Below are 27,314 nucleotides of genomic sequence, written 5' to 3'. Positions count from 1 at the left end.
GACCCTTCAACAGAACTAAAAATACAAGATTTTTGACATTTATTGTTGTCTATTCATCTTTATTAGGGGCCCCGTCATATTCATTATTTACGCCAATATGCTGTGCCACTACATGACCTGCCTTTGGTTTCCTTGGATTCAGTTGCTGAGCAGCCATCTATCTCACACATTATATTTTGATGCAGAGTAGTTCCAGATATTGCATGAATTTAAATTCATGCAACACACAAGATCCCAGATTTTGCAGCTGTAACAACAGTGGAACTTTCAGTGTGTCTGTCATTACTCCCTGAAACTGACAGCAACTTCTGGAGCACCCACTGTGATAGTTAAATGCAGAAATCTGAAACTTGCCAGCATCAGTTCCCTGCTCCCTTCACAAGGTGAGCTGTTTTGCAGCTTCTTCTAATTTCAGTTTCAGAAATCAGTGATTTGACAAGAACTTCAGATACTTAAAATATTCTCACTTTGAAGCATTCTTATATTTTTAAAAATGAGGTGCAAATTAGATTCCTATTTAATAACCTTTTCTAAATCCTCCCTGCAATTAAAGTAGATTTCGTGTAGATGGGTTGCAATTCTGTCTGATTAAAAAACTAACAATTTTAAAATAATATGATGCATAGATTTCTAATACACTTTGTGATATTTCAGCTTTTAACAATCTCAAATACTCTGATCTTTATTTTGTGTTCAGATAAATGTTGAAAATTTTCATTGAAATTTGTGTTTTTACTTTTTGACTTACTGGTTGTAGAATGTTTTTTTTACTGTGATTGACCTTTTCAGCAAAATACTGCAGAAACTGAAAATCTGAAATAGAAAATGTTAGGAATACTCAGCAAGTCAGGCAGTATCCGTGAAGAGAGAAGAGCTCACATTTCAGATCAGTGACCTTTCATCAGAGCCGACGCAAAATCATCAACCTCAAAAGATACTGCCTGACAACATTTTCTGCTTTGTTAGCAATATAATTGCTGTTGGATGCCAAGGATTCTCCAGAACTGATGCCTTTCAGCAACTGTTGTCAGAAGAGGGGGAAAAGAAATTTCACATCCCAGAGTTTGACAGATCTTTGTGGGCACCCTTCTTCAAGGTCAGTGGTAAGCAGCATTATTTCATAGACCATGGAATCTAGGTCATTACTTTGGGTCCACTGCAGCAAATTAATAACAGCCATTTACAAAGACTCAGTGATTTCATCAGAAAAGTTCACGTTGACCTTCACGTCTTGGTCTCCTTGTCATGGGTTCCATCCCATCATCAACCATCTTTTCTGAAATATATACAGAGGGAAAAGGGCCAGATCTTACTGGATCCTGCCAGCTGTTCAGATTCACCAATTGCAGTGCCTGCCTACACTTACCTTAACCAGATGTAGAGAGTTGAATGCCCGGACCCTCCACATCTGTCAGTCAGCTTGATCTGGCCCATGATGTGTGCAATCTGGAATATTGCCCAAACTGAAACTTCACCTCACAGTAATCCATAAGCTGATATTCTTGGAAAACATCTCAATAAAAGCTTTAATAACATTGCCAATATGCAGATGCATGGAAGCAATTCAGCTTGAGTCATGGAGTCGTACAGCACAAAAAACAGGCCCTTCAGCCCACTATTTCCATGCTGACCATGACCTTCTATGTCTTGGTGATTCAAATTCTTGACCGGATACTTATTAAATATTGTGAGATACCTGGCTCCACAACCTTCTCAGACAGAACGCTCCAAATCCAACCACTCTCTGTGTGAACAAATTCCCCTTCAGATACCCTCTAAATATCCAAAGTCTCACCTTATACCTATGCCCTCTTGCTATGGGCAGCCAACCACTGGAAAACAAAATGATTCTTACTAACAATGCTCATAATTTTGAACACTTCTATTAGGTTCACTCCTCAGTCTCCTCTGCTTCAGGGAAAATGAACTCAGCCTATTCACTGTCTCCTCATAACTGAAATGTTCCATCCAGGTAATGTCCAAGTGAATCTCTTCTGCATCCGCTCCAGCGTAATTACATCTTTCTATAGTGTGGCAACCAAAATGGCACACAATACTCCAGGCATGGCCTGAATAACGTTCTATAAAGTTACAACATGAGTTCCCTATTCTTATATTCTCTGCCACGGCTGATGAAAACAAGCATCCCACATGCCTTCTTCACCACCGTTTGCGGCATGGCAGCGTAGCGGTTAGCGTAACGCTGTTACAGCGCCAGCGACCTGGGTTCAATTCCCACTGCTGTCTAAGGAGTTTGTACGTTCTCCTTGTGTCTGCGTGGGTTTCCTCCAGGTGCTCCGGTTTTCTCACACATTCCAAAGACATACAGGTTGGGAGCTGTGGGCGTGCCGTGTTGGCGCCGGAAGAGTGGCGACACTTGCGGGCTGCCCCCAGCACATTCTCAGTAATGCAGAAAGACGCATTTCACTGTGTGTTTTGATGTACATGTGCCTAATAGATAAATATCTTATCTTGTCTGCATGTGCCGCCACTTTCAGGGATCTATTGACTTGTAGCCCAAGGTGTCTCTGTTCGTCAATGGTCCCTGGGTCGCCATCATTTACCTTTTATGACCCACCCTTAACTGACCTTCCAAAATGTACGTCATCACACTTTTCAGGATTAAATTCCATCTGCCATTGCTCCGCCCAACTTTCCAGTTGACTGTACTGTGCGTACTTCAACAATAATTCTAAGAAACACTTTCCAAATAAATCTGTGTGAAAACTGGTCTGACGACAGGAAAGTGTCATATACTTATCCCAAAAACATATGCATATCCTTTTCTTTCCTGCTTAGATGAACAGGGTAATCAACCATGTTAGTCTTTGTATTTCTACATCTCCAGAATAATGCTACAGGCCATTACTTTAGCCTTTCATACATCCAGCCTGAATTCATATTCCAAAGAGAATTCTTTTAAAGACAGAACCTGACTCTAAATGAACCAATAATGGATTTGTAATCTCTCTGTTCAGTCAAAGATCATCACAAATTCATCCATGGATACAATAAGGCTGCTACAAATGTGCATTTGTTTCAGAACTGTTTTTGTTCCTCAATGCATCTAAACGTAACATCTTTAATGAAACTATGCTTCAATTGCAGGGAACCGGTTAGACATTCTTAAAAGGCACATTGGACACATCTGAAAATTCTCTCTCATTTGATATCCTTTAACTGTGTCTGCAAATTGCCAATTCCCATAGTGTGTTCAGCTGCAAACCAGGTAAACTACAGGCCTCTCAAAGAACTGAGTTATGTTGGAACACTGAGTACATTCCATTGCATTCTTAAAATTTCATGTTAAGTTCTTGCAGTTACCTTCAATATCTAAGTCAGTGGGAACATCTTACAAGCCAACACTGAACTATTGATGCTTGGTCCTTAATATATTGCTTCTCCAAACTGGTAGAACATTCAGTGCAGGGTCAGAAGATTGTACATCAAAGCCCATTCAGGACATAAACATGAAATCATGATGCAGACTGATACCTTAGACCCAGAGGTTATGAAGTGGTGATCCAAATTGAAATATACAGTATGCACATGTCAAAATCTTGATCATTTCTGCAATATTTCAAATTCTTTTAGACTCCTTATAGTAATATTGTAAAATCTAATTTAGTGCATATTGTTGAAAGTCAGTTCAGTTATTCAATGTGTTGTTGCAGTCTGTAAGGAGTTTGTACATTCTCCCCATGTTTGCGTGGGTTTCCTCCGGGTGCTCCAGTTTCCTCCCACATTCCTAAGACGTATGGGTTGGGAAGTTGTGGGCATGCTACGTTGGCACCAGAAGCATGGCAACACTTGCGGACTGCCCCCATAACACTCTACGCAAAAGATGTATGACGTACATGAGTCTAATAAAGACATCTTATCACTACGTATTTTTCCAGTACGAAGGAATAACTTTATCAAATCTGTGTATTCAAGTAACTGATAGCAACACATTTTTACTTGTCTCTATTTCAGTCATGCAGGAAGACACTTACAAAAAATTACTGCACAGTAAATTTCCAAAAATCGACTGTCTGTATTCTGTGCTACTTTTGAATTCACTGCATCCTATTTCCAGTGGTCCCTTTAAACTCTTTAAATTCACTGGTGCCTGTTTCCGGTTATCCCTTGAAACTTTGAGGCAGCATTCACATTTTTCTTTTAAACCCACCAAGGGCCTGTTCCTGTGCTCCTTTTAAATTCACCAGGTTTTGTTTCCTACACATCCTTTAAACTTTGAACACCAGGGAGATTGCAGATGCTGGAATCTGAAGCAAAAAAAAACAAACTGCTGGAGGAACTCAGCAGGTTAAGCAGCAGCTGTGGAGGCAAAGTGACGGTCAAGGTTTGGGATCGACACTCAGTCGTGACGCAGCGTCTGAACCTGAAACATTGACTTTCCTTTTGTCCTTACAGATGCTGCTTAATCAGCTGAGTTCCTCCAGCAATTTGTTTCTTACATCCTTGAAATTCACCTTGTTTACTGGAAAATTTATTATACTACCACGTAATGTCTAAAAATGTGTTAAAACTATGTTGGTGTATTAATAGGAGTAATATCCAATAGTATGCAAAATCTGTCAGTCTAGCACCATGAAGATCCTGGAGGTGCTGGATAATCAGAGTTTACTGTATTAGGAATGATTTAGAGTAGCAGTAAGATGACTTTGTGGTTCTAGTTAAAGAATGGACGAGTTAAAGAAAGGGCATGCATTTAAAGTGAGAGGGGGTAGGTTCAGAACAGACGTGAGGGTTGCGTTTATTACTGAGAGAGTGGTGGATGCCTGGAATGCGTTGCCTGATAGGGTAGTGGAGGCAATTTCATTGGGGGCTTTTAAGAGGGGCTTGGATGGGCACATGAATGAGAGGAAAATAGAGGGATATGGGCATTCTGTAGGTAGGAGGGAATAGGTATGTCGTCACAACATTGTGGGCCAATGGGTCTGTTCTGTTCTCTGTTCTATGTTCTATCAATTTAGGTTAAAACAGAACAGAAGAGAGCAGACTCAAGAAAATGATGTGCTGCTGTATCTTTAGTTATGTTCCCAGAAACACATCCTGGATAAGTTTGATACAATTAGTATAATAATTGCTTGTGTGAACATCAGCATTTGGTGTCTAAAACGACAAGATATCCTTTGGGAGGTTAACAATCAAATCCTCATGTGATTCTGCACTGAAAAGGAAAAGAAAATCCAGGTCTGAGAGGGCATTGCTGCACCGTCAGTGTATGAAGAGCTGAGCAGCTCAATGCCACCTTTCAGCATCAGATTCACAGTCCTGCAGTTCATGGCTCTTCAAGTACACATTCCCGTACTTTTGAAATGTGATGCGTGTTTCCAGCACCATCGGTCTTTGAGGACATGAGTTCCACACCCACACCATCCTTTAGGTGAAAAATCTTTTCCTCATCTCCCTTCTAACCCCTCTACATGTTCCTGGTTTCAGATCCCTTTGTAAATGAAAGCAGGTCCTTCCCATAAACTCTATCCAGACCACTCATAAGTTCATATAACTCAATTAAATCTCCCTTCAACTTCCTCTATTGCAAAGAAAACACCACCAGATAATCCAGATTCTCCTACTCATTACAATTTTCCAGTCTTGGTGAGATCTTTGTGCATTTCCTTTGCACACTTTTCAGTGCAATCACATCTCACTCATACTGCAGTGACTAGCAATGTTGACAGTACTTCAGCTGTGATCTAAGGTTGTGTAAAGTTCATGCACCTGACTTTCACAGATAAGTTGTCACGTGAAGGTTTCTGATTTGTGAATTGCACTTCCTACAGAGCAGTACATCATGAACACATCAACCATAGTGATTTCAATAATGGTGGAACCAAGCACCTAAGTGCAAAAGGCTTAGATACTTGTAACTATCTTCATTCATAAGCAAGCAAGCAAATGATTTATTTTGGCTTCTTCTTGTGATTCCCATCATCACAAGTTTGATTCACTCTATGTGATATCAAGAAACATTTGAGTACACTGGATATATCAAAAGTGTTGGTATCCAACAACATCCCGGCTGCAATGCTGAAGGAACGTGCTTTATCATTCTCTATGCCAAAAGTCAAACCTTTCCAATGCAACAACAAAAGTGGAAAATCGCCCATCTAAGTCCTATCTTCAAAAGGAGTTAAATCCAAGCCTCCTAATACCCTGGCACTCTGCTCTCAATTGTCAGCAAAGCAATTAGCAGTACTATCAAGCAACATCGATATTCTGCTCACCATTGCCCAGTTTGGCTTTCACCAGCATCATGAGGCTCCAGGCCTCAGACCTATATGAACCAAACTTGGACAAAAGAAATAAGAGTGACTGACATTGACATCAAGGAAATATTTGAATATGTTTGTTGTCATGGAGGATCAAACTGAAGTCATCTGAAATTAAAGGCAAAACTTTCCACTGATTATATGTCATATTTGCACAAAGAAAAATAGAGGCTTTTGATCTCAGCTCAAGGACATCAGATAGAGATTCTCACAAAAATGTTCTAGGCCTAACCATCTTCATCTCTTTCAATGATGACAGAAATATGGATATTTACTGATGATTTTAAAATATGGAATTTAATTCATAGCTCATTACTATAATGAAGCCATTTTTTGCCACATGCAACAAAGCCTGGAAACATTCACGTTTGCCGGTACTTTTCACCTAAAACTTACATTGGACAAGCTGTATAAATGTTGCAGCCAGAGACTCCATCAAAGGCAGGGTATCCTGTTGAGAATACACACCTCATGGTTCCCTGAGACTTTCTCACCTAAATGGCACAGGATTACAATGGAATACACTGAATTTTACTGTGTGAGCATACTTCTAAGAGTATTCAAGAAGCCAAACACCATCCAGACCAAGGCAGCCATTCGATTGACTTTATATCCACACCCTCAATGTTCACTCCCTTCACCCCGGCACTTTGTAGCTGCAATATGTACCATCCATAAAATGCACTGTAGCTTCTTGCCAATGTTTCTCCAAAAGCACCTCCCCAAATCAAGTCTATTGCCTCTGCGAAGGAGTAAGGCAGCAAAACCTTCACTTTGAAGTTTCCTTCCAAGATAAAATCTTCTCGGCTTGGAAACCTAATACCATTTCGTCACTGTCTCTGGTCCAAGCCTTGGAACTTGTTAGCCAGGTGTACTTTTCAGAAAGCACTGCCACAGGGGCTGTGACAGTTCAATTGGGTGGCTTGCCACCGCCAAATCAAGCACAATTGGACTCAAACTTACTAGTGAATCCCACAGCTCAGGTACCAAATAAAAATAACTCCAGTTAACACAGACTTGATAGCTAGCCAAAGTAACAGATATTATAAAAAAGCAAAATATTATGGATGCTGGAAATCTGAAATAAAAATGAAAATGCCAGAAATACTCAGTGTGTCAAGCAGAATCTGTGAAGAAGAATGATGGTGAATAAATCCATCAGCAGAGCAAGTCTAATGTAAAGCAGCAGCTTCCAACCAATCAAGTCCACATTAAACATTGAAAGCCTACAGGAAATATGATCAAAACGCAAAGCATTCCTCCTCAACGTATCACAAACATTCCAACGAAAATATCCCGTGGAATACAGAGTCAAAAATAAATGACCTACTGAAAATTGAAACATCAAAAATAAACATTGCACAAGCAAAGTAATAACCACAAAATAAATTGAAAAACATAATATTAGTGCCTGAATAACAATGATTAATGTGAGGATTTTTTTTATTCCCACTTGTTCAGTTACTTTTAGGAAGCCTTAAGCATTTTCAGGCTGCGCTAACTTTAATGTTGCTAATACCATGTGGATAAAATGAACACCCTGAATTAGCTCACTGATTGTAGGAGGGGAAGACGTCAACTGATTTTTTATGCCGCCTTTTGGCAGGCGTGGTCTGGAGGTGATCAGGGGATGGGGTGATTTGGGGTGGTGGAAAGAGATGGAGGGAGTGCTGATCCCACAGGTGATGGGTGTACATAGAGCCAACAGCAGGTTGGAGGACTTTGTGCTCCTCCTGGCTGGAGGGAAAAAAAAATCTCTCCCTGTTCCTCTAAATATCGTCTCCATTTGAACACTCCTGGCTGGGATACTCACAGTCTTGGACAATGGTCGAGGTAGCACGTACCCTGCCTATCTGTAGCTGAAAACTAAAATTAGGGTCTGACAAACAGCACAAGACCTCAGTTTGTACAGTTAAGCAACCACGCATCCAGAACAAGCAGATAGATAAAGACCTTACTTGCTTATTACAGCACAGGACAAGGCTGTTCAACCCATTGGATTCATGCTAGCTCCAAGAAGAGCAGTCCCATTAGTCCCTTTCCCCTTCCCTTTTCACCTGTACCCTTGGAACTTATTTTCTCTCACACGCCTGTACACTCCCCGTTGCTTCTTTTGCCCGACGCAAACTAAGGGGTAATTTACAGAAGCCGATTAACCAAACAAGAAGCACATCTTTGGGATACGGAATGAAACCGTAACACCTGGCACAATCTAGTCTTAGGGAGAATGTTCAAGCTCCACACAGACAGCACCTGATGTCAGGATCAAACCCGAGTGCCTGGAACTGTGAGGCAGCAGCACTAACTGCTGCTGCACCATGCTGCTTTGGGATATCTCTCGGTTCTTTTCTGTACCCCTTCAATTTACAGTACCTCCCTCATGACTTTCAGGTAAGGAATGGGTGGCTGGCAACAGAAAATCACTCATGTCCTTTGTGAAGATTTTGATTGAAAAACTCTTCACCTTTCGCAAGATGCTAACCTCCAACATATTGACAATGATAATGGATGCCAGGGCCCATCAGAAATGAACAGCTCATCGCAAAAAAAGATTGCTTATGTAAATGAGGAAAATATTAAATGGTGATCTGAATCCAACAGCACCACACCAGAAAAAAAAAGTCCAAGCAGTCATACATAATTCATATTACATCAAAAAACTGTGTCAAAATACATGACTAAGAATAGCTATAAAGTCGCAGTTTAACATATGGGCTTAGATCTTGCCGTAAACCGTGAGCAGAGATTCACATATGCAAATACTCCATCGTGCTGGTAACGTATACTTCATGGTTTTATTCCTAGTACAGGCCTAAAGTCGATAGCTTCTCGGGTTCAGTGGCATCATTTACTCCCTTGATTGGATCCCATGCCTCCTCTGCCCTGGGGTTGACTCACAGTCTCCAATATCTACTTATGGAATAGCGAAGTAGATTGCAATGTATCACCCTTGACATTTGAACTGGTTACTGGAAATGTGCACGTTCCCTGTGTGGATTTTTCTAATCTTTTGATGGACAGAAGTGATAAAACACTCTGCAAGAAGACACTGCTGATACATCAAGAGCAGGTTTATTTTCTAAACAGTTTAAAGCTCCAAGCAGCAGCAGTCCAAAGAGATTTAGGGGTTCATTATACACAGATTATTTCCAGTGTCACGGGCAGGCACAGAAAATAAAGCAAATTAAGTGCTGGCCTTTATATCAAATATACCAAACTACAGGTGGCGTAGGAAGTGATGACGAAAAGTTGTATGCTATGGACACACCACGCTTGGAGCACTGAGGGCAGTTTCTGGATGTTACATTTTAGGAAAGGTCATTGATATGAAACATTGTTTCTTCTCCAAAGATGCTGCCTGATTTGCTAAGCATTCCCAACATTTTCTGTTCCCGTTATTTCTTATGAAGGATAATTACATATTGAGGGAACACATCATAGATTTTCCAGGATGATACCTGGACTTCAAGGGTTAGGTTGCAAGGAGAGAGTGCAGAAATTGAAAGGGCTAGGACTGTTTTGGTCTTGGTATCAAGACAATGAGGGGTATTGATGAAGTAGACAAAGGCTGTTGGGAAGTCTAGGGCTGGGGAGCATACTTCAAAACATAGAGCTGAGGTGTTCAGGAATAATGTTAGGGAACACTTAGACTCACAAGGATGAAGTAGTTTACTTTTACTTTACTGAAGTAGTTAGTCTTTCAATAATGGAAATTGATGGTTAATTTTATATCTGAAATTAATACATTTCTGTTACCTAAAGTTATAAAGGGTTTCAGAGATAAAAAAAAAACAAGTAGGAATATTCAATTAGTTTACCACGACTGAAAGCCGGAAAGTTTAGCCTATTTCCGTTCAAAGTTTCTACATTTGTCTACTACGGTATCCTCAAAAGTAAGATTAAAACTTTTCAATATTAAAACAGATTGCTTGTATAAATTAGAAATGGCAAAGGCTGTCCCGAACAAGTGATGGAACATTCTCTTTTTTCTTGAGCCTGGGGCAGATCAGCCATGATCATATTGAAGAGCAGAAAAGGCTTGAGGGGCCGAGTGGCCCACTCCCACTGCAGTTTTCTTATGTTGTTATTTTCTTATATTCCTATTACACATGAGAAACATCCTTGCAAATTAATGTTTGGTCAGATTTCTTGTCCTTTTTGCAAATTAATATCTGGACTTCACTCAAGAATATATCAATAAAAAGCCAAATTTGTTGTTTCTGCAATAAAAAGCTGTCATTCTACAGCAGAGACACTTGTGATATTGATATGGATACACTGACCATTTTTTTCTAATTCATTCTCGATGTATAACATCTCAAAAAAAAAGTTATTTCCCATTCAATTCCATGACGTTTCTAATTCAAGCAAAAAATACTTAATAGTTGTCCCAGTTTACTGTATGTTTCTTCTCTTCTGCTAATGGTATATCTTTTTGTATGGATCCCAAGATATTGAATAATGCAATAAGCTTCTGGGTTGCATCCACTACCTATATTATGAGTGCCTGATCTTGCCTGTGCAACTGCAAGAAATTGGGAGCAAAAATCAGATTATTTCCCCATGGGAAAAGAGGGAAATTGAAGCCAAAAAACGAGTGGTGGTCATCTATGTGATATGCACATGCTTGCCCAAGCAGCCAATACAAGCACAGAAAGATGTAAAGGAAGCAATGAGGAAAAACAATGAGATCCAAACAGATAATCCTGAGGGTGCTCAAGAGGATTAATGCTGTGCTAGTATTTGCTTGAGCATTTGCTCAAGCTTATATTAACAAATCACAGCCACCTCTAGAAAACAGAAAGAAAGACTCAGCCTTCAAAAACCCAATGTTTCTGTAATATTTCTTTTGCTGTGAGTTAGAGATGCTAATCTTAGTTATGACAATTCACAACACAGCCTACAACATACAATGGCTCTCAGGAGTACCATGCTAATGTTTAGAATGTAATAAAACCTGCTATTACTGCAATTTAATAATTCAATATTACTTGTTCATTGCGATTTTTATTGATATATATGATCATGAGATACTATAACACCATTCAATAAAAAGTTAAAATATTATCTACAATACATTCAACTCAAAACAAATCTTATCCTTGCTCTGATTTGTAGGATAACAAATTCCGTCCCAGTGATTCTACTGAACAAGCAAACCTTTCACAATTCATCTCACAGCATGGATTCCCAATGGACTAAGCACCACGTTTCTTGTTGCAGTAAGTAGAGGATGAAAGTGAATGTGAGAGGGAAGGAGAGATTGAATGAGTGTGAGAGTGTGAGTGTGCATCAGAATCTTTCCTTGGGCCCACATCCCCAGCAGCGAGGCTCTAATTGTGCTCAGCCAAGTCCAATCAGACACACAGAACAGAGTTTACTCCACGATCCCTCATGGCAGAAGATTTCCAGAAGGACAGAGAAAATACATGAGAGATCATCCTAAAATGTCTTAAAAATCTCTGTATCATCCACATCTCTCTGGCCCTCAATCACTGAAAATGGGGAATGGGCACATGGGATGGCAGTGAGAACATAGAGTCATTAGGAAAAAAAAGGCCAAGTAAAATGTTAGAAGGATTCTCTGCAACGATCTTCCCGGGCAGTCAAGCAGCTCTTGCCCCATCTGTGGCAGAGTCTACAGAGCCTACATAGACTTTGCAATCCATTTTAGAACTGGGGTGGAAGTTATTCTCAATCCGAAGGAAATGAAAAAGGAAATAAAAGAAGGTGTGTGTTTGCATGTGTTTATTTTTGTGGGGGAAGGGGATGGAAGGAAAAAAAAACAACTTGCCACACAATCCAAATTCATCATCTATAAAGCCTTTTATTTCTTCCCTAGCTAACCAGCCAGGTAACATTAATTCAGATTCAATTGTATTTGTGTTTTTATATAAAAATGACAAAATATGATAAAACTGGTTATGCTGATAAACTTGTGGAAGTAACCATGTTATTCACACCTACTGATATTTGCCTCTTCACTGCTATTTCATTCTTAAACATATTTAGTTTCAGTATATCAGTGCTCTAAAAATATTTGCTCATTTGTTGCAGTTTGTGAATATCATGAATACTATGATGACAGGATTTTTTTTGTTCTTTCCACAGAAACCAGCATGCCACTAGAAGGCGAGTATACTTCTAAAGAAAGTAATTGATGTGATAGCAGAATTTAAGTAGTAAGCCCATATTATTGGTCGGGCTGTGGTTGCTATTCCAAAATTTTTATTACCAGCCTGATAGATCACAGCAAGAGCATGTATGGTCTTTAGAAGATGACAAAGTCATTCATTTCGAGCACTCATGTCTCAATATTAACTTGTACAGTTATAGTACTCATATAGAAAAAAAGTGAGATTTCATTCATTGTACAATTCTTTGTTTCTAGTTAGAGAGAGAAAAAAAATTGTAAATCTCAAGCTCACCACAGTTTGGCTTAGTTGTTGGATTTATTCCTTTGAGCTTGGCAATGCCGTTATTTGTTGTCCATCCACAGTTGTCCCGAAACTGAAGAGTGAATCAAATTGGTGGTTGGGCCAGATGAGGCAAGGATGGCAGTTATCTTTGCCCAAACCACATTGGGGACTACATTACCTTTTTAGCAACAATCTACTAGTTTCAAATGTTGCCATTACAGATACCAGATCTTTCAATTCCAGATATAATTCTTGAATTTAAATTCCCCAGCTGCTGAGGTGGGATTTGAATTCCTGTCTACAATCAATGGTCCTGGCCTCCAGATTCTAGTCCAGTGACTTGACCACCATGGTATCCTACCCCAATGGAAGCATGTATTACAATGGTGCTGTACAAATAACACCCAGCTTCATGTTTACAAATATAAAACTTAATTGAATTAGGTGTAATCAACATGCAAGAATGAAGCTAATTTTGAAACAATGTGTTTCTAGTCTTTAATAGATACAGCAGCTATTGATATCTCTTGCACAAACAGCACATTGAGTGTTAATTTTTGTTCATTTCTAAGAATCTTGGTGTCAATGACAAGAACAGCATGTAATGTCCATGCACTACTGCCCTTGAGATGCAGGTAGAGAGCCACCTTCTTGAACTGTTCAAAGCTTTCTGGTGAGGGTAGAACTACAATGCTGTTGGAGAGGGAATTCTGGACTTAGATCCAGTGACGATGAAGGAACGACTAAATGTTTGAGTCAGTATCCCATGACTTGGAGAGGAATTGCAGACAGTGCTGTTGCTATGCATTTGAAACCCTAATCTTCCTTGGTGGTAGAGGCTGTGGGCTTGAGAGATGGTGTCAGAGCAGCCTAGATGAGTAACTGGAGTGCATTTTGCAGATATATGCACTGCAGCCATTGTGCACTGGCAGTGGAAGGAATGAATGTTTCGGGTGGTGATGTGGTGCCAATCAAGCAGCTTGCTTTACCCTGGATAGCTTTGACCTTCTGGTCTATCATTGGAGACACAAGAAATTCTGCAGATGCTGGAATCTGGAACAGTACACAAAGTGCCGGAGGAACGCAGCAGGTCAGACAGCATCCGTAGAGGGAAATAAACAGTCGACGTTTCGGGCAGAGACCCTTCATCAGGACTGGAAAGGAAGAGGGCAGAAGCTATCTATTTCCCTCCATGGATGTTGCCTCACCTGCTGAGCTCCTCCAGCACTTCTTGTGTATTGGTTTATCATTGGAACTGTTCTTCAGCCAAGTGGAAAGTATTCCATGTTTTCTGCCTTGTGTCTTGCAGATGGTGCAAAGCTTTTACAGTAACAAGCAGTGAGTCATTTGTCACAGGATACCCAAACTCTGACTTGCTGTTGTCGTCAATGTATTTATGTACCTGTTGATTTTCTGGTCAATTGTGACCCTCAGGGTATTGATGGTGGGTGACTCACTGGTGCTTAAATTCTTACTGGAGATGGTCATTACCTAGGACTTCTGTCAAACAAATGTTGTGTGTACACACCACTACTCCATGTCTTAATATCGTCTAGTTCTTGAATTGTGAATGGAATTTAAAATTGTGCAATCCTCAGTGAACATTCCCACTTCTAGAACATAGAACAATACAACACAGGAACAGGCCTTTCGGCATGCGACGTCTGTGCCGGCCATGGTGAGAATTTAAACTAAACCTATCTGCTTGCACATGATCCATACCCCTCCATTCCCTGCATGTCCACGTGCCTGTCTCAATGCCTCCTAAACATTGCTATCATCTCTGCATCCATCAGCACCCATGGCCGTGCATTTCAGGCACCTATCACTCTCTGTGAGAAAAAAACCTACCCCACACATCTCCTTTAAACCTTCCCCCTCTCACCTTAAACCTATGCCCTCTAGTATTTGACATTTATACCCTGGGGGAAAAAAAAAGACTGACTATCTACCCTATCAATGCTTCTCATAATTTTATAAACCAGCATCAGATTACCTCCCAGCCTCTGACACTCCAGAGGAAACAATGAAAGTTTGTCCCACCTCTCCTTGTAGCTAATACACTCTTATCCAAGCAGTATCCTGTGAACCTCTTCTACACCTTCTCCAAACCTTCCACATCCTTCCTTTAATGGGGCAACCAGAACTGCACACAATACTCAAAATGTAGCCTCAAAGTTTTATACAGCTGCAACACAGTCCTGACTCTTGTACTCAGTGCCCCAAGCAATGAAGGCAAGCGTGCTATACGTCTCCTTTATCACCCTATTTACTTGCGTTGCCACTTTCGGGGAACTATGGACTTGGAATCCAAGATCCCTCCATACATCAATGCTCCTGAAGGTCCTGCCAGTAATGTATACTTTCTCCCTTCATTTGGCCTTCCAAAGTGCAATACCTCACACTCGTCTGGATTAAGTTCCATCTGTAGCTTATGCGCCCATATCTGCAACTGATCCATATCCTGCCGAAAACCTTCACTATCCACAACTCTGCCAATCTTAGTGCCATCTGTAAACTTACTGATCAGCCCATGGACATTTTCATCCAAGTCATTTATATATAATCACAAACAACAGTGGTCCCAGCACTGATCCCTGCAGAACACCACTGGTCACAGCCCTCCATTCAGAATAACACCCCTCCACTATTACCCTCCATCTTCTATGGCCAAGTCAATTTTGAATCCAATCTACCAAGTCACCATGCAGCTTAATCTTCTGAATAGGTCATGCCACGAGGGACCTTTCCAAATGCCTCACCAAAGACCATGTAGACGACACTCATTGCCCTATTTTCTGACCTTATTAGGGAAGGAAGATCATTGATGGATCCATTGAAGATGGTTGGACCTAGGACATTAGCCTGAGGATGCCTTTGTGCCATGGTCAGTCAAATACTGCCTTCATGTCAAGGGCCATCACACCACCCTCGTCTCTTGATTTCAACTCTTTGGTTTCTACTTTAATCGAGGCTGGTCCTGGTGAAACACAATCTGGGCATCAGTTAGCTGTTTGAAGGCAAGTACCATTTACTAGTCCACCACCACTCATGACTTGATGTTGATCTAATCTATTCGAATAGAGATCATTTGGCTCTATCTGTACCATGCCGTTTAGCATGCAAATATCATAAAGCTGTTGTGTGGTTGCAGAGTAAAATAAATATGTTTAAATAACATTTATGTGGTAATAGCAGATCTCTAGTGATGCTCCACTGAAGCATAGTCATGACGTTTGTACATTATATTGCTAAGTCCCTTTTAACCAACTGCTCTCGTACTTGATATGAAACCCATATAATTAGGTCTGCTCTAAAGTTCAGGCCAATGTCTGGAAAAATTCAGTATGCAATGTCTGGATTTATTTTTCTACCATAATAAAGCATAATCTTGCACTTCTGCAGTAAATGTTATGACCTCAAGATATCCCAATGTGGTTTACAGTCAATGAAATGTTGTGAAGTGCAGTTTCTGATATAATGCAGGAAATAGAATGGACACTTTTGCAAGATCTCACAACATCATTGTGGTTGTGACCATATATTCTGTTTTAGTGATGCTGATTGAGACTTGGTAATTGCTCAGTGTATTGCAGATAATGTCATTGTTCTTTACAAAAGATTGTTCATCTCAGGGAGCAGACAGGTTCTCTGACAGTGGAGCACTCCTTCTGTAGTTCAGTAATCAAAATATTTTTTGTGCTCAATTCCCTGGGGAGGACCTCAAACCCACAACCTTTTGACTCAGAAGCAAGATTTCTCTCAACAGTGCTCTATGTTATCCGGAACACCTGATTTGCTATGAATTTGTTGTATTTCATTGTTACAACAAAGCGATATAAAACATGCAGCCACTCAAGATACATTTTGAGTGATCCCACAGGTTATTACTCAACGTGAGTCTGAGGTTATGCTGTTATTCAGGCAGAAGTCAATAAAAAAATGTCAAAAGAATATTAGAAGAAATCTCCTCATTAACAATGAACTATATGAATTTTCATCATTATTGAGATAAAAACCCGTTCTAACTAAATACTTACAATAATTTGCATTTTTCTCCTTTACTAAATATATCAGTGCAATGAAGCACAATCTTTTGGAAACATTTTTAATTTAGAACCACTTTCCAAAGATGGATGGTGCTGTGGTCCTTCTGGAAGTTACAATTTCTTTTAAACAAATATTGATTTTGCATTCAGTTTAAACGGATGAGACAGCACTGTATTCATTTAGGATATATTACAAAATATGAAAATTCCATTTTGAAATTTGAGCAATTGTGGAACCCAGTAAATGAAGAATTACACTTATTCAAAAAGACAATCCCTGCCACTTTCACAATTAAAAACTTATAGTACAGTTTTTTCTCCCCAATCCCATTTAAATCATATTTAAAAATAAATTTTGATTTGATGCTCATAAGCTCACCATTATTTTTAAATGGTATCAAAAGTACCAGGATCAACATGAATCTGTACCGTACCTGCTCAACATTTGGTACGTACATTCTCTCCATAGGGCTGATCCTGAATTAGCCAGAATGTCAAGGTTTGGACATCGAGTACTGCTAGAGATTAACCATCTACAACCATGCCACCAAACCTGGTCAGGTGCATCTTACATGCTACAGCACAGAAGCAAAACAATGTGGATGGGAGAAATAGGAAGTAAAAACAGACAATGCTGGAAGTATTCAACAGGCCAGGGAACATCTATGGAGCAAGAAAATGAATTTACATTTCAGGCAGCTGACAAAAAGCCACACATTGGCAGAACTGAATCTGACCTGCTGAGCATTTCCAGCTTTTTTTTTGAGTTTTATTGCATTTTTAGCACTGAAACTATGTGGGATAAGCTTGATACCAACGATCTCCTCACCAAACAGGAATGAAGCAGGCCAGATAGTCAATCATATGCAATGCTCTGGACATTGTGGATCAATCCAATCCATGATACTTGAGTAAAGATAGAGAATGAGTTGATTCATTTCCTGCACCAGCAGAAGAGCCACCAAGAATAAATATGGGTAAGGATAGGCAAGTCTTTACATAATCTTCTGACATTTAACCCGCTGCTCATCCTCAATCCAATAATGAACATCTCTTTAATGACACCGGTGTGAATAGCTACATTTACACATTTTAATATTGGGAGAGGGAGAGGGAGAGGGGGAGAGGGAGAGAGGGAGAGGGAGAGAGGGAGAGGGAGAGAGGGAGAGGGAGAGAGGGAGAGGGAGAGAGAGAGAGGGAGAGGGAGAGGGAGAGGGAGAGGGGGGGAGAGGGGGGGAGAGGGGGGGAGAGGGGGGGAGAGGGGGGGAGAGGGGGGGAGAGGGGGGGAGAGGGGGGGAGAGGGGGGGAGAGGGGGGGAGAGGGGGGGAGAGGGGGGGAGAGGGGGGAGGGGGAGAGGGGGGGAGAGGGAGAGGGGGGAGAGGGAGAGGGGGGAGGGGGAGAGGGGGGGAGAGGGGGGAGGGGGAGAGGGGGGAGGGGGAGAGGGGGGAGGGGGAGAGGGGGGGAGGGGGAGAGGGGGGGAGGGGGAGAGGGGGGGAGGGGGAGAGGTGGGGAGGGGGAGAGGGGGGGAGGGAGAGGGATTTTAATTGTACACACTGCATTAAGCAAATAACTGGACTTTAACTTTGGAGGTTCAGTCATGTGTCAGTGAAACAGAGGATTGTCCATGAAGTTGTGTTAACTTGAAGGCAGCCTCTGAGAAAAGTAAATTAAATGCTGTAAATGACACCAACTTTATTCTTCCTCTTAATGTTTTGACGCGTCATCAATTTAAAGGAGTTTATTTGAGTAGGCAATAACTGAATACAATTTACACACAAATAAGGCAATCTAACTGTTTACTTCAGGATGTTAAATTTAACTGTGTACACCCACATAGTACCTGAAACCGGTCTCTGGTTTATTTCAGAGTGAACTCCCATGATTATTCCAGCTTTAGCTATTCTACTCAGATGCACATCTGTCAGCTTTATAGAGAAATTCCTCAGGAGACTGTTCCTCCATGGGTCAGAGATTTCTGACTTTAAATCTCCCACTCAGAGCCTTCAACAGTTCATAGCGGTTGAATATCATAATCCAGAAATGGGCTTTCGCCACTGATGACACCTACAGCTCAGCCCCAGGGAATTCAATAAGATGAAAACAAAAAGTTTTTCCAGCTTATTCAGAAAGTCAATCGCAAGACCACACTGTGTATAAAATGCTTTCATCTTTTGCATTCTTGTAGCTAATGCAAAATAGAAATCTTGTCACTGCACAGCACTTAAGAAGTATCTTCCTCCTTGATCTCATAAATATACAGTATCTAATTTGCAACATTTCACAATTACCAGAAGGGAGAAAGATACATTACTTGCAGTTGTGCAGCTTTCAAATATATTGATTTTACTGGAGTGCATATTAAATACAAGCATTGCATTTCACGGACTAGATATCAAACAAAACAAAGAAAAAAAAAATCAAACTCCTCTTCAGATATTTCACGTCCCCTAAACACTGGTTATTTCTGGTCTATTTAAATTTGACCATCTCATATTGCTGATCTACAGTAATCTGAATAATGCCTTGCAGATTGTGTCGAAGTATAATGTTTAAATGTGATGGACATAGATGGCAATCTGCCAACAGTCAGAACTTTCAGAAGATGGAGAAAAAAATATTCAAGTCAAATATCAAGGATGAACATCAACAACTTTTGCATTAACTTTGCAATTCAACAGTAAACCAAAGGAAAGGTAGATTGGGGAAGCTGGGACTTTTCTCCTTTGAGCACAGAAGGTTAATGGAAGTGGTCAGAATTATAAAGGCTTTGATATAGTAAATAAAGAGAAACTGTTGCCACTGGCAGGAATGTTCGTACCCAGAGGACACAGTTTAAGATAATTGACAAAAGAACCAGTGGAGAGACTAGGAAAAAATAATTTGTGCATCTAATTGAGAAAGAATCCTTTGCAAGGAGGTACAGTAAAATTTCAAGTACTGGCACAGGTAATGTGGGCTGAATGGCCCATTTTATGATTTGAAAATCTGTGAATTTATTTGACAACTTAGCACGTTATTTAGAAACACTGCCAAGCATTTCACAAATTATTAAGAAGTTTATTGTGTGATTAATTCCCAGTGTGGGACTATCCTTATTTGGATCCAGTCTGTGATAAGTCAGTGTAACTAATATGTTATGAGTCATTTCTGGAGTCCACCAAGACTGTACCTTCTCTTCTCATTCTGTCCTTCAATGATATGATCCAATTGGTGTAGGATCAGAAAACAACACTCTACAGATAATAGAAACATGAAAAAAATGGAAATAATCTGGAAGTACTCAGCAGAACATGCAGCATCTGTGGAGAGAAAAAAAATAAGAGTTAACGATTCATGTTGATAACCTTTCATCAGAACCCATTTCTAAAGAAAGGTCATCAACCTGAAATGTCAACTGTTCATCTCGTCACAGATGCTGCTTGACCCATTGAATATTACAAGTATTCTCTGATTTTATTTTGTTTGGGTTCTGTCTGTACGATGATGCGACCCAGATGTCTTCCTCTGACAATCTCTGACTCCACAACCATCCCCATTTCTAATAAGCAGCCACAGACATTCCAGGATTCTTTCCAATTAAATACGAGAAGCTGAAGGCCAGCAAACTTTGGATTCCACACTCAGTAACTAATTCCATTCCTATTCTTGTCGAGACTGAACTTTGCAAAATCTAGGTTCTGTTTGATTTGCTATTGATTTTTAAAACATTTGTCCACCCTCTCAACAGTACCATTTATTTTCAAATTGACCAGTTATATTGTTCTGCTGTACAAATTTAATTGGCCACTTCTCCTTGTAAGTCACGCTTACATGTCTGATGTGCTTTCAGCAAGAGACCTGCAACAAGTGATGTCATTTGAGGGAAAGTGAGCCAATATTGTTCTGAAAGTGACCATCTTTGGGCAATTGTGTTTTCCTAATACAATACTGTTAAATCCCAAGCATAACTTCTATCCTTCAAGAGCTCAAACCTTTCATCCCGTGTTACCAATCCATTCCCAACTGCTCACTGAGTTCAGCTCTCGACTCTTCCAAATGCCCCAACCCCTCCACATCCCTAATGGTATGAAGTTCTAACGTCTGATGTGCCAATTCCCAAATTCCAACCCTTTGATACCCCTGATGGAAGCCCTGAACATTCAACATCTTTCATTCCCAATTCTCTGACTGCTACTCTCTCACCACCACTCCTCCACCCAGGGACCTGGTCCTCCGATTGCCGACATTCCCATCAAACCATAACTTGAACAATTACCACGCAGAGGCCCAGTAGTGGTGCACTACAGATTTCCAGGCTATCATCTGGTCATTATCACAGTGGTGTTTGCAGGAGTTTGGTGTGCATATATTGGGTTGCTCTACTTGCTATGTTACCACACACTACATTTCAAAACTACTTCATTGGCTTCTGTTGGATGATCTGATAACCACGTGAAAGGCAAGTCTATCTTTCTTTTCCAGCCAAGAAGCCTTCTCAAAAACTCATGACTTCCCTCTGGTCCTCATATGTACGCCTTTTCCACACAACGTTTCCACTCCACCATTGGTGACATCTCAGATTGTCTTTTCTTGACACTCAAAAATTTTCCCTGAAGTTCCACCATCATGTCCATTTTTCTATCACTATGAATGAGCTCTAGTCACCTCCCCGAGTTAAGGTTCAGGGATCTCTTGTTCCTCCTTCTCCATAAAAGACTGATTCTTTCATTACAATGTGTGTAATGACGACAGACATTTATTACATAGTACAGCCTCACACAAACTGAAATGAGAGGAATTTTGATTGAAGTTACTAGGTGAATCAATTTTGCTCTTGACACTGGAAAATTCCTTGCTCTTTTTCTTTGTCTTCAATACATGCTGAGCTGAAAGGATAAGCTAACTAGGATTTGACCACATGGCTCCTCTGAAGGATGGCATCATGGATAATTCTATTTAACATCACAGTGTAATGCCAGTTTCATTTAAGTCATTGTGTGGGATTCAATGCAGTCTCCTTAAGTAACCAAGTGTGGCTGGCATAGTTCTTATTGTGAATGTCACTTTGTTCAATTCAACCACTTAACTTGCTCAACAGATGAATAAGTCTGTTGCATATTTCAGTTTGGGGCAGATTCTACAGTTAGTGGTTAGCTCGCTAAATAACACACTGGATAACAGAGTAGCATTACCAAACTGGCCTGATTCAACACTCAAGATCCTGATTTCCAAACTTTTTTCATCCCCTGTCCCCAGTCACTGAGGCTCCAGTACTTCTTACCATCTTACCCTGAGCCTCGGTCTCCAAATCACACCTCTTCCTCCAAAAGACGAAAGGCATTCGTGCACTTTGTCCTGGCCCTGTTCTGTTGTGAACAATACCTTGGTCATTGTGTACAGTTTTCCCCAATGCCGAGCAATCTTTAGCCCACATGCTCCTTCATCCAATAAACTTCTAGCTCTTGTGAGCAAAGGGATCCATGCCAATGATTATCCTTGAAGCTTTAATATATATTTTGATTTCCAGAGGAGGAGTTATTGAACTGGTTTTGAAGTTGTAAATTTAAATTGATTTTATTTTATGTGGTGTATTGATAAACACTAAACATTTAAGGTCAGTTATTTGTCTCAATATGTTTTTTTTAAATCAATACAAGTCTTTTCCTATGATATCTAATTCACAATGAAATGAAACAATTATGGCTTTGTTGGTTAATGTGAGAAAATTTAGAACCCATCAGTTCATTAATATTTTAAACAAACATTTTCTCAGTGTGAACAAAATCAGTCACAGGTAGACGTTTACTTCTTATGATGTCCAACTAACAATTCAACATAGAGACAACAGACTGCAGATGAAGGAATCTGGAGCAACAAAGTGCTATAGGAACTCAACGAGTCAGACAGCATCTATGGAGGGAAATGGACAGTCGACATTTTGGGTTGAGATATCAGGTGATCGGGATTGGGCCAACAAGGGACATCAACTATCTAAACAGTTGGTCAGCAGCAGAAAGACAATTCTGACCATCTAACCTGCACTGGATTTCAATCCAGGTTCTAATGGCAATGCTTTTCCAATTAGAAACAAGCTTACTCCTATCCAGATGAAGGGTGTTGACCGCAAACATTGACTGTCCATTTTCCTCCATAGATGCTGCTTGACCTGCTGAGTCCCTCCAGCGTTTTGTGGTGTTGCTATAAGTGTGGCTCGCATAGTTCTCATTGTGAATGTCACTTTGTTCGATTCAACCACTTAACCTGCTCAACAGATGAATAAATCGGTTGCATATTTCAATTTGGGTCAGATTGTGAGGTGTTGAGAGCTGGAAGGTGTACATAAGTGCAAAAGTAGGGTGAATTTTGCAGGTTATCTAAATGTTATTGTATTAAAGATCTGTAGATGATCAGCATAACTTGGTTCAATTTATAATTGAATGTTTTTGATTGGTGATACCGATAACAGCTCTATATTGATACATTCAGTGACTGATCAATAAATTCATCTCTTTTTTCCCCCCCCCACCCTTTCTGAAAGACAAAGTCACCACGTCCATGTTTCTGATTTCATTGTGTATGCCCTTCCATTTATTCTCCAAATCTGGACTCACTTGGTCACGCAGCTGTTTCTGATCTTGAAACAGGAATATCCCTTCTTTTGAATGGAGGGGTGGGGGAGGGTACTGGGGAGAAAAATCTTACTCTTTGTTTATTTAAAGTCAAGCTCACTAAAGCACTTTGGTATTTGCATTTACAATCTCTATGCATCGACGAAGAACATAAGGCAGCATCAATAAAACTTCCATAAGAGATGAGAATACCTCAAAAATATTAATTGTTTGATACATGTCAGAATAATTGCACTTTTTTTCTCTCCGCAGTCATTCAATTCTTTAAAATCTTTTCCCTTGGTACATTGCTGATGAGAATGTTGACATTCAAGAAGTAACGATTCACAATGATTGACAGTCTATGTCAGAGTTATTTGATGGGGAACATATCTGACAGTAGTTTAACTATTTAAACTGAAGTATTTTTCACACATTTACTGGCAACTGTTATTTGAAGAATACAGATATGGTTGGCAAGGGATATATCAAAGAGGAAATACAAAAGTTAGGGATTTTCAACATGAGTTGATCATTGCTTTCTGTGAATGCAAATATATATTCACCATTTCTGCTACTTGTCAACCAGAAACCCCATACTTAAAGTTTCCTTTTTCAGAGGAAGTCAAGATCAACTTCTCAGGAAGTTCTGACATAGGGTTCCTGGACCTGAAATGTTATTTCTTTCTACAGATTCCACTATTGATCAGTTCCCTTATGCGATGAGATGGACTCTGAGCTCACAATCTACCTTGTTGTGACCTTGCACCTTATTGTCTACCTGCATTGTACTCTGTAGCTGTGATACTTTACTCTGTACTGTTATTGTTTTTACCTGTACTACATCAATGCACTCTGTACTAACTCAATGTAACTGCACTGTGTAATGAATTGACCTATACGATTGGTATGCAAGACAAGTTTTTCCACTGTACCTCGGTACAAGTGACAATAATAAACAAATACCAGTAGATACCGCTTGACCTGCTGAGTGTTTCCAGCTTCTCTGTTTTTATGTCATCTTTTTGGGAGTGTGTTTTACTAATATGGTACCATAACTACTGTTAGGCAGACTAAGCGAGGAAACAGGTGATCGGGATTGGACCAACAATAGACATCAACTGTTTGAATAGCTGGTTGTCAGCAGAATGACAATTCTGACCATTTAGCCTGCACTGAATATCAAATCAGATTCTAATGGCAATGCTATTCCAATCTGAAACAAGCTTACTCCTGTATTCACCAACCATATTATGTTGTAGTAATTTGTTAAATCTCAAGATGAAATAAGGTAACATCACTGCACTTACTGGCATATATTTCCACCATCATATCCACATATCTGTAATCAACTGTGGAGCTCTCAAACTTAACAAAACAGGTGTCATATCTGTCAAGAGACATTGTATCAGGTCTCCCCAAGGCAGAACTCCATCTTGAAGTTGTCTCGCTCTCTATGATTTTATGATAAAACTTGTCCTTTGCTATCAGTAGGCTGTGGATGATATTAAAAAATCAAGATCAATGTTGGAGGGGCATCCATTTACATTTATAAAGTGACATAATTTGTTTATGAGTCATATTTTGCTGGACAAGCCCATTGCCCTCAATGGTAGCCAATGTCACCACATGCCCTAGTACAGATAATCACAGTTTATCTTGTGAGTCTGCGATATTCAGAATGCCCTGCACTCACCACCAGGCTCAACAACAGCTACTTCCCTTCAACCATTTGGTTCTTGAACCAACTGGCTAAACCCTAATCACTACAGTTTAGCAACACTGTGACCACTTTGCACTAGAATGAGCTTCATTTGTTTTTTGTTCTAATTGTGTTCGTTCTTGTAAACATTGTGTTTAATTCATGTTTTACTAGTGAATCCTGCTTAGATGACGCCATGTGCCTGTGATGCTGCTGCAGATAAGTTTTTCATTGCACCTGTGCATACATGTGCTTAGGCATATGACAATAAACTTGACCGACTCCCAGCTTTGCCAGCTGGGAAAGCTTTGAGAATTTTAATGTATTTCCTTGCCTTTGATGTTCTGAGAAACATTTAGAGTCTATTTAATTGAGGAAAAATAATTTAAAGTACTTTTTTAATTCAAAAAATTCGGAATCATTTTTAAACACATAGAAAAACAGAAGATTAAAAAGTAGAATATTTTATAAACTCAACCTAACCTTCCTTTCTCTCAGGCTCTCATTGAACTCAATAGATAGGAAATCTTCTGGACCCAGCCCAATGATGAACTTGAGAGGTGATTGCCTAAGTGCTAGTGCTGGGGATCACCACAAATGGAGTTCCACTATGAAGAATCCAGAAGTAAATGAATGTCACCCATTTTCCAAATTGCAATCTTGATATTTAGCAAATTACTGTAACGTGTTTTAGTTGATACAGAAGCACAAGCTGCATCAAACTAAAATAGCATCACCATGACAGCCTGGATTAGAAGTCACTGTGGGCAAAATTAGTTCCATCAGCCACCGATATTCCTGTTTTTATCTTGGACAAATCAGTTTTTAAGAGCAATTGGTCAATTCTACATGTTCTTTAAACTTATGTGGAAAGTGACTCATTTATATTCGAGTTTCACAAAGATATCTCATGTGGAAATGAGAAACAATAGTCTTTTACTCCGAATTAATTGTGCGCTGTTGAGATGAGCTTACTGAGGACTTCATTCTGCATCGATTGCACAATATACAAGTCCTCAGAGTGCTTCAGCAGTGAACTTGGTCTATTCCCACAGCATGTTAATCATACCTTGACAACCACAAAATTCACAAACACAATTTTTTTCCTGAATTTTTTAGTCATTTTCTCATACCAGCCCATGAATTAATTCTCCAATAAACTATAAAAATACTCCACTTTTTTCCTCAGCTTTAACAGAATTACATGCTATTGCTGAGAGATTAGCAGATCCTACAACTTCATAACTCAAAATGGAACACTTCTGAAAAATTACAGGAACCAGCATTAATCCACACAGGGTACTTTTAGTAATACTGTGTTGGACAGTACTTCTCTTTCATTCAACTTTCCTATTTGGTAGCACTCTGCTATTTGTAGAAAGTTTCTGAACACAAATTGGCTGCCACACATATTACAATGCAATGGACCAGAAATATTTCATCGTCTTTAATGCTCCAGGGCCATTTGGTGGCCAGGACAGATGTTTCGTGAAAGAATCTCTTATGTTTAAGTCAGGCTAACTGTAAAATGGCCAGCCTTATCAAGAGCTTTGGGTTTGGTGAACTCACCTACACAACTGCAAAAAAAATTCACAGGGATTAGCAATTTTGAAATTGCAATGCAGCAATAATGTGAGGGTGTTTTAGTTGTGATGCCACTGTACAAGTAACTGTGCTGTTTCCCACTTCTGTCAGTGCCAGAAATACTACCTACATTCTCATACAGCTCAATACATGCTGCTAATTTTCCACCCAACATGTGCAAGTCACTTTACCAGTAAACACTACTTCAATCATGAATTGTTGCCACCAAATTTCTCAACAGATTTGCCCTCCACACCTGAGAATTTGAAATTGAAGTGCCTGGAAATACATCCCTAACTGGAAGGACTAATTACACTGTAAAGTCTGGCAAGATGAAACAGAACTTTAGAAGTAAAATACAACTAGAAGTCAACATTACCATCCAAACTCAAGAAAATAGAAACTGGCTTAGTTTCTTTGTTCTCATAGCTTTTTGGATGTAGAAGAATGGTGTGGATTTCCAGAACATAACAATGTGTCGGTTAAGAAGGGACAAATGGAATTCAATCTGGAGAAGTTAACGTACATGGAAACTAGAGAAGGGAATTCACAAAAAACTAAGATGCTTAGAAGTGTAAAAGGCAGAGCATCTTGGAGTTCATGTCCATTGATTCCTGAAGGTAGCAAGACTGGAGCATAGGATGACCCAGAAGCCTTGCAGGATACCTTCCTATATTGGGCAAGGCAGAGAA

This window comes from Pristis pectinata, chromosome 4 (genome assembly GCF_009764475.1).
Source record: "Pristis pectinata isolate sPriPec2 chromosome 4, sPriPec2.1.pri, whole genome shotgun sequence".
NCBI lineage: Eukaryota > Metazoa > Chordata > Chondrichthyes > Rhinopristiformes > Pristidae > Pristis > Pristis pectinata.
The sequence above is the reverse complement of the archived record's forward strand: the minus strand, read 5'-3'. Positions refer to the sequence as shown.